Here is a 9,454-nt window from a genome sequence, read left to right on the forward strand (position 1 = left end):
TCTGATAAAGAAGAACATCGTTAAAAAAAATTCACAAAATTGACTGACTGTGCAGTACAGGTACCCGTGGTAAGTAACCCATCCACTTGCTGGAGTAAACAAATGGAAACACAAGAAAAAATGCACACTGGATATTTAGTCAACTGTCTTCAGTTTGAAGCACGTGCCAGTGCAACGTTCACCAACGAAGCGAAAATAAAAATTCTTTCCATTTATGGAGAAAGTAAGTGAGCAGGACAGTAATTGCAATAATGTTTTCTCATTTACAATACGAGAATATCTAGTCAGTACTGTAGAACTTATGAAGGATACGTTGTGTGCAGTAAATGCAGCACTCGATTAAAAAACTACATTATCATCGCTTTTCGTTTATTGAGGTTGAAGGCAGGCGTAATACTACTCCGGTGGAGGAATAAACAGTAAGCTGACAAGAACCCACCTTCTTGACTGATGACTCCTCGCCTTGTTGTGACGCGTCAAGAAGCGGGAAGTTTCAACCCATGGCACCGTAATCGCTGTAGAACTTTCGGCTCTGTTGCAATGTATCCACATGTCAGCACACGACAGGTTCAACAAGAGATTACCGTTCCTAAAACCAGTGTACATCGCATTCTAACAAGTTACTAGAGCCATCCTTACCATGTGCGCTTCCACCAAGAATTGTGTAAGTAGGCTGTTTATGTTTTCTTATTGGCAACGTTACGTAGCGCTCAATATGAAAATCACTGGCTGTGCTGTGGGCAGTCTGTGTCTGCTTTGCATTGTTGTAATACTCGCCATTGTAGTGTTGGGCAGCGGCAGCTGGCTGTGAACAGCGCGTAGCGTTGAGCAGTTGGAGGTGAGCCGCCAGCAGTGGTGGATGTGGGGAGAGAGATGGCGGAGGTTTGTAATTTGTCATGAACTGCTATATTTATATATGATGATATCAAGGTAAATACATTGTTCGTTCTCTATTAATATCTTTCATTTGCTAACTATCCCTATCAGTAGTTAGTGCCTTCAGTAGTTTGAATCTTTCATTTAGCTGGCAGTAGTGGCGCTCCTGTATTGCAGTAGCTTGAGCAGCGAAGATTTTTGTGAGGTAAGTGATTTGTGAAAGGCATAGTTTAATGTTAGTCAGGGCCATTCTTTTGTAGGGATTTTTGAAAGTCAGATTGCGTTGCGCTAACAAAATATTGTGTATCAGTTTAAGCACAGTCTCGTGTAGAATTGTTGAAAGGGGACGTTTCATATGTCGACCCTTAGCCTAGGATACCTCACTGGAATCTTCTGATTTTTTTCTTGTAGTTTGTGTAATTAGTGTAGCTTTTGTTTATTGCTAGCGCGTAATTATAGAGAGAATTTCCTTTGTAGTTGCAGTCTTTCATTGTTGTACAGTAAAACAGTTGTGGCATGCATGTAGATTTGCACCAAGTATTTCGCAGCTGCAATTAACTAGATATTATTTTCAGTGCTATGTTAATGTGTTCTCTTATTTTTGATCTTCAAATTGTGTTTTTCTGTGTTGTCGTGTGAAATATTGTGACAATAATGGCGTGTGAAAAACGTAATACTAGGCTCCAAAGTAAACTGAGAAATGACAGTGAAGACGAAAGCAGTGTGTTAGCGCCACCGAGTAGTGAATTAACTGATGTTCAAAGTAGTAATTTGGTAATTGTGAATAGGGAAATGGAGCGGGCGGCAAACAATGGCATGGACAGTGAAACAATTAGTGAAGAGGGAAGCATTATCGATCGATCGGTCGGCAACAGCTCGCCTCAGGAATCCGAAATGACAGGACACAATTTCGCAAATACTGTAGATTCAGGTTTTGGGTCATCACCGTTTTCTCAAATAAGTCAAGACACATTTTCTGCTTGTCAAAATGTGAATGTTGCCGGTGCAAATGCACTGCCGAAAAGCGTAGAGAAACAGATTCCAGACACTAATACATTATTATTGCAATTAATGCAACAAATGGAACAAAATCAGAGACAAACACAGCAAAAGCTTCAAACGTTAGACACACTGGAACAAAATCAGAGACAAACACAGCAACAGCTTCAAAAGTTAGACTCATTGGAACAAACTCTTGAACAAACGCGTGAAGATTTAACTGCTGAGTTACATAACATTGAATCGAAATGTCAGAAAGTGTGTAATGACGTAAAAACACAAATTTGTGAGCATTTTCAACCTATTTTTTCGCGGCATGAAAATGCATTACAGAATCACGAAGCAGCCATAAAAGAACTGCAAACCATTGTTCATGAAAATCATGAGACCTTGCAAGCTAAAATTGACTCAGTTGCATCTACCGATTCGGTTACGCAACTTGCAAGAACTCAGGAAAACTTAAAGAACACAGTAGATACCCTGAAAATTGGTTCAGAAAGACACATGGAGGAAATAAGTACACTATCGGAGAAAGTAGCCGAACTTTCGGATCAGGTCACTAACTTATCTACAAAGGTAGATGATGATCTGAATGACACAAGACCCGTAGCCGTCACTGACACAGAAGAGTATGAACAAATCAGAAAATTCAAACAAAATCAGAATCAAATTAATACACAACACCAAAGAGAAATCCGGGAAGTACAAGATCAGGACTGTCTTTATAAACTGTGAGAAAATTTTAGCTTTTGACCAACATTGTATCAATAAGTGTGTGCATTTGATTTCTTTGTTATTGTAATTATGAAAAATTTTATCAAATCATTATTGGCCACTGCCCAAAAAAAATTTTGTAAAATTTTTTGTGAGGAGCATGGGGCCTATGTAAGTAGGCTGTTTATGTTTTCTTATTGGCAACGTTACGTAGCGCTCAATATGAAAATCACTGGCTGTGCTGTGGGCAGTCTGTGTCTGCTTTGCATTGTTGTAATACTCGCCATTGTAGTGTTGGGCAGCGGCAGCTGGCTGTGAACAGCGCGTAGCGTTGAGCAGTTGGAGGTGAGCCGCCAGCAGTGGTGGATGTGGGGAGAGAGATGGCGGAGGTTTGTAATTTGTCATGAACTGCTATATTTATATATGATGATATCAAGGTAAATACATTGTTCGTTCTCTATTAATATCTTTCATTTGCTAACTATCCCTATCAGTAGTTAGTGCCTTCAGTAGTTTGAATCTTTCATTTAGCTGGCAGTAGTGGCGCTCCTGTATTGCAGTAGCTTGAGCAGCGAAGATTTTTGTGAGGTAAGTGATTTGTGAAAGGCATAGTTTAATGTTAGTCAGGGCCATTCTTTTGTAGGGATTTTTGAAAGTCAGATTGCGTTGCGCTAACAAAATATTGTGTATCAGTTTAAGCACAGTCTCGTGTAGAATTGTTGAAAGGGGACGTTTCAATTGTACTGCAATTACTTCTGGAAGCGTGCAGAGTTCTCTCAGTGGTCACAACAGCAAATCCTCACCAACCAGATTCCTACGACTCTTGGACGAAGCGCCCCTGAGAAACATAATATTTATGTTCCTTCTCAAACAAAGAACAACTAAATACAAGGAACATCAGCATCAATGGTGGGTTAATATCTGGTGTGCGATGCTTGGGGATACAGTTGTTGATCCTTATTTCATCAATGATAACCTAAACGGCAGGGCATACGCCAACGGACTACAGTGCAGGTTCTCACTATTAGTTTGCGTTCACATTCTGAGACTATTGAATTAAAACCAGCGTAAACAACTGGTTTACTTTCTCAACTATTTTTTCAAACCTTAATTACAAATTATTTTGGCATTCAGGTGCATTACAAGCTTTCTGTTTCCGCCATTGCAGTAAATTATTCAGTTTACTAACAGCAATTAAACTATCAGTTTGAGTAGCTACACTGGTTAGTCCATGAATAGTATTTTAATGTGGGTGCATCATGGTGTGAATGATTACTGTAATTATTACTTTCTAGATTCTTATGTATCCAGTGGTTCAGTATAACAGGCTGATTAGCTACTCCATGACGACATTCCATTTGCCATAGCTGTTTTGGCCGGCCGTTGTGACAGAGTGGTTCTAGGCGCTTCAGACCGGAACCGCGCTGCTGCTCCGATCGCAGGTTCGAATCCTGCCTCAGGTATGGTTTTGTGTAATGTCCTTAGGTTAGTTAGGTGTAAGTAGTTCTAAGTCTAGGGGACTGATGACCTCAGATGTTAAGTCCCATAGTGTTTGGAGCCATTTTAATAACTGTTATGTTTCATTCTAATTACCAGTTGTCAGTACGTGTGCATAAAAACAGGGTAATAATATCGCGCACACTAAAATTTAGTTACAGCTTTTCAAAGCATTGGCATCTTTTGTAGGAAATCCCAAAGGCCGCGTTGGATGTTCGTATCTTTGCAATTAACGAAATTACAAAAAAAGGCAGATATGCCCGTTAACATCCCATTGATAGCTAAGGAACTTTTGCTTGATAGATTTTTTTATTTAACATTTGGGTGGAAAGTTGTATGGGTTGGTCAAGACAAATGGGGCACCACGTACAGCGCGTCTTTTCAAAGTTTATTGAGTAAGAGTTTGCTAGGAAGCTTTTGTTAATGACCACTAATTACGAAAATTCATGTCACCAGTTTCTAAAAACCAGGCACCAAAGCCGACTACTTTTTGCGCCTAGCCGAGACGGTGCGTGATCGGCTTTTGTTCTCGTGGGCTAGAGCGGATAGGAATCTTAACGGGCGGGTGTCTTTGCGGAGGGTGGGCGGAACGTGCTGGAATAACAAGCGCCTTTCTCCGGACCGGGTCACACACGAAGCTGAGTCATTTGCATTCAATCGCGCGCCAGCCGCGTCACGTCCCTTGCCGGGTTTTTGCGGGATCCAGGGAACTGCGTGCCCCGCTGCGATATCATCTGACCCCGCCCTCCGCTCAGAACACCTGTTTACCTCTTGCGGTGGCAGCCGATTCACAACGGCAGAATACGGCCGAACTTTGCCCATTTCTGCAAAGCAATCCACAGTCAACATTCTGCTTGTTTCATGATTTGTTATACACACTGAAGTGACGAAAAAAAAATTGTAACAAGGCTGGGATTCGAAATTGGGTTTCCTGCTTGTAACACCATAGCTCTAATGCTCTACTGATTTATTTCGACATTTGTTTTATTTAATGTTACATCGTTGAGCTTCTGTAAATGTGTTTGACTGAATCGATAACACAAAATTGTATACTCTTTTCTTTGTAAAAACTTTGATGTATTTTAGAGTGTAGGAAGTGTAATCTCAGTAATCTGTACAATATGAGCAAATTATATGTTTTGCCTTTGTCATATAATCTCTTTGGTTATCTTTAAAATCAAATAATTTTATTTAAATAATTTGTCCGCCGGAGTGGCCGAGCGGTTCTAGGCGCTACAGTCTGGAACCGCGCGACCGCTTCGGTCGCAGGTTCGAATCCTGCCTCGGGCATGGATGTGTGTGATGTCCTTAGGTTAGTTAGGTTTAAGTAGTTCTCAGTCCTAGGGGACTTATGACCTCAGAAGTTGAGTCCCATTTTGCTCAGAGCCATTTTTTTTTTAAATAATTTTGTGCAGTACTACCAATTCGTGCAATTGTTCTGTTTTATTTAAAATGTTTGTTTGCTGTTATGTAAACTGCTGACCTTCACTTAGGGTTCTTAGTTATTTTGTATGCGAAAGGTGTTGTGGTTCCCCTCTGAAACGGAACTGTGTAGCGCGCGCAAATTGTGGTTGGCCTAGGTAGAAAAGGTGGAAGCAAGAGTCAGTCGGGGACGAGCTACCAAACTGTCAACTACTCATGTAAAAGTTGTGTATTGTGCTGGTGCCGAGAGAGGCCTTCCGTGCTGCTTTCCAATGCCTCGGATGGATGGATAAAGAGCTGGAACTACTGTGGAATTGATATCTATCATCGCTACCAAGAAATGACAGAGTCCAGCAATTCTACCAGCAAATCCACCTACCAACATGCAATGGCCACCACATTGCGCCATGACTATAATGGAACACTAAAGCAATGTACAGTGAAGGATCAGCTCATAGGATGTTATAGTGTAGCCAAATATAAGGCAAAATTTGATTGAACTCTTGTAGCTACCGTGATTTATCCTCAGTCACATATCCACTTACGGTCCCTCCCACGCTAAAGTGTTTACCGAGTGTCATTTATTGGAGGCAAATTAATATTAATATGGCATTAGAGTGTGCTAAATTTAATATTATTTGTTGAAAGAATCTTACAAATATCTCAAATTTGTGTTTCACTGCAGTAAAAGTTCAGAACTGCAACTGTTGAGAGTTATATGTTCATGCTTGCTAAGTACTTGTTTCTATAGTGTATTGAAAGTGTGTTTAGTTTGCTCTGCTACGGTGGTAAAGATTAAGCGCCCCCCCCCCCTCCATTCAAAGTAGTTCAAATGCACTAAGTTACTTAATTATAGCAATTTTCAATTACTCTTGCTATTCAAGTGAAATTCTGTACAATATTGGGCTCCTCTTGTGTATTAAAAGTGCATATTAATGGCGTAACAGGACCAACAGTTTGTCTATTGTGCTCATACTAGATAACGATTAGTAGAAATACCACTATTTATGAAAACAATAATTTCGTTATTCAAAAGACAGTGAGAAGTAACCTGTTAGTGAATTCCATTCAATTTTTATTCTAAGTAGAAACGTGTTTAGTAGTGTTTAGTAGTAACTAAATTTGCAGTGAACTGCATTTACAATTTTTTGTCAGATAGGAATTTGTATGAAAAGTAATACTGAATCTGTGTCCAATTTACAATTCTACACTGAATATTAAGAGTAACGTTATTGAGATCATTCAGTTTGACTAAGTCCTCAAGATAATAGTGCGTTTTGTTATCTGTTGTATTTATGTAAATAGTTTGTTCTGATCTGTAAGCTCCAACCTTAACACGAGCATACTGTATTCAGGTGGTGCCAGAGTTCATTGCACTGTCGAGTGACAAAAGTATAGGCTGTGTTTGCCCATTGAAGTTACTTATTTTCAGTTCTTGAATAAGAATGCTACTCATTCTCTTGACTAATTAGGCTGGCGACCGTTTTCTTTATTCATTGAACAGTGTAAATAGGTGTAAATAGGTAAAACATTGTTTGTTATTGTTCAAATATTTACGTAATTTTGACTTTCAATTCCGATAAGCCACCTCCGTTAGGTACAACACGGTCAACATAACGAAATTACTCTCAGAGGGTAACCCTGTTCTGTTGCTACGTACCATAATTGCTTGAATAAAAATAATTTCATTGTACGAACTGCCCCCAACTTGAAGGTTGTGGTATAGCAGTAGCGGACAGTAGTGTTATATCCTCACTAGGCAGATGGGCTAAACACTACGCTACCCTGGAACAGTGGCTTTGTTCAACTGCGCAGACTACCCTAGCACACTTCCCTCGTCATACTATATTCCCATTCACGCCTCAGCTCACTTACTATTCCCCATAAACTGGAAAACTGTTGCAGAGGCTTTCCAACTGTATTGGAACAGCACCTAGGGTTCGAATCCCGGCCTTGATACAAACTTCCATTCGTGTGGGACTTTAAAAGGTCTCTGGAACCATACAGTTTCATTTGTTTCATGACTGATTTTACTGAGCTTATTATCTACACCTGATTCTGCAAACCACTGTGCGGTTACTAAATAAACATTCTGGAAAAAAGTGGTCACCGCACGAGACATCACGCCAGTACCGTGCAAGACGCTGTCCAGCCTCGATAATGGGCTCACTTCGGTGAGGAAGATGGTCCACATGTTTCTTCAGGTAAGCCATATCATGCTGACGTCACTCATTAATGAATAAATCCCGCATAGGTGCACTTTGCGGTGATGTTGACTGCTACGTTTTGATGTTCCTAATACTCCCACATATTTTGCACAGTGATTAAGCAGGACAATCCGAGTATCTGAGTGCTCGTCAAACGAGGAATGTTAGCGTATACACCAGATAATATGGCTGTTGTCAAATTATGAGTGTCCTCAGCTTACTAATCATGAAGATGAGGAAGAAAGGGCAACACTTGTTCACTGATAACCATAAGAAAAAGAAAAGAAAATGAAAATTTCTAAGTTGGCAAAATGCTCTTAAAGAAAGCCAAGATCTACAAGAGCACACCCCAAGACTCCTCTCCTACACCTCTCCAGACATCGGTATTATAATTTCCTTCACCTTCCTCCGCCAATCCAAGGGCTAGCTCCAAAGCTTCTGAGCAGAAGAAAGTTAACCAACAAAGTGGCATGTATGAATGAAACAGTTCGCTGCATTCCAACATACAGAAAGAGACGACCACTGAAATGTTTTCCCGAGCTCGGTGACGACCAGCGCCTTCCACCCCCACAAAACAAAAAACAAGCCATACCCCAAGGTGGCGACTGCTTCTCAAGCAACGTGAAAAAATGCTATTTCAGAGAAAACATTTTCAGCCACCATTCCACGATCGCATCCTTTTAATGAAAAACTAGTTTTGTTCGTTTTGTAAATAAAAACGCCTTTCTCTTGCTGCAGTGTATTTTATTTGTTCCATATACACTTCACCTTTTACTTCAAGGCACCTTCAGTGGAATCTATATCTATATGGTTATGTTTTGAAATGCGATATTTGTAGATCATAAAACAGTTCACGTCTTATTTTTACATGTAAGTGGTTAACTAAATTAAACTCCGCCGGAACAGGCACTGGCAGGCCCAACGCTACCGACCGGCCGTCGTGCCATCCTCAGCCCACAGGGGTCACTGGATGCGGATTCTGAGGGGGATGTGATCAGCACTCCGCTCTCCCCGCCGTATGTCAGTTTACGAGACCGGAACCCCTACTTCTCAATCAAATAACTCCTCAGTTTACCTCACAAGGGCTGAGTGCACCCCGCTTGCCAACAGCGCTTGGCAGACCGGGTGGTCACCCATCAAAGTGCTAGCCCAGCCCGACAGCGCTTAACATCGGTGATCTGACGGGAACCGGTGTTATTACTGCGGCAAGGCCGTTGGCACGTATGTGATTCCTTACAGTTATTCGTGTTTTTGGTTGGTATCCGCGTCTCCTCGAATCTGGTCACATGCGGGAGGTCGCTTTATAACTTCGTTTACGAAATATAAGCACATTTCCACGTTACGAACTTTTTTCTTCAAAATTTTCATGTTCTTTGAACTAATTGCTGTGGTGTACTATTATTCTTCTGTCACTAGTTGTAGATATTTTACCGAAAACTGTGATCTAAACTTAACTACTGTGTGTTGACTTTGTATCTCCTCCTACTTAGTTTTTTGTGTACATGTTACCAATCTAACAAAGTATATGCAGTAAAGTAACATCTGTTCATTTCTGTTTTTCTCTCTCTCTCTGTGTGTGTGTGGGGGGGGGGGGGGAGGGGGGGGGGGGGTTAGTCACGACGATTTGTAGAAAATTGAATGCGAACGTTATAGCTGTCAGAGGGTGGTTGAAAGCTTTGGTGTTCAGTTGGTTTGTGTTTTGGTTTAAATATTTTGTGGTGGTCTTCACGGAAGAAAGG

At 40.8% G+C, this 9,454-nt stretch overlaps 1 pseudogene; it reads right to left on the reverse strand.

The window, feature by feature from the left end:
- Positions 1 to 8,816: 8,816 nt before the first annotated feature.
- Positions 8,817 to 8,934, reverse strand: LOC124725513 (annotated as a pseudogene).
- Positions 8,935 to 9,454: the final 520 nt, after the last annotated feature.

This window comes from Schistocerca piceifrons, chromosome 1, assembly GCF_021461385.2.
Source record: "Schistocerca piceifrons isolate TAMUIC-IGC-003096 chromosome 1, iqSchPice1.1, whole genome shotgun sequence".
In the NCBI taxonomy this organism is placed as follows: domain Eukaryota; kingdom Metazoa; phylum Arthropoda; class Insecta; order Orthoptera; family Acrididae; genus Schistocerca; species Schistocerca piceifrons.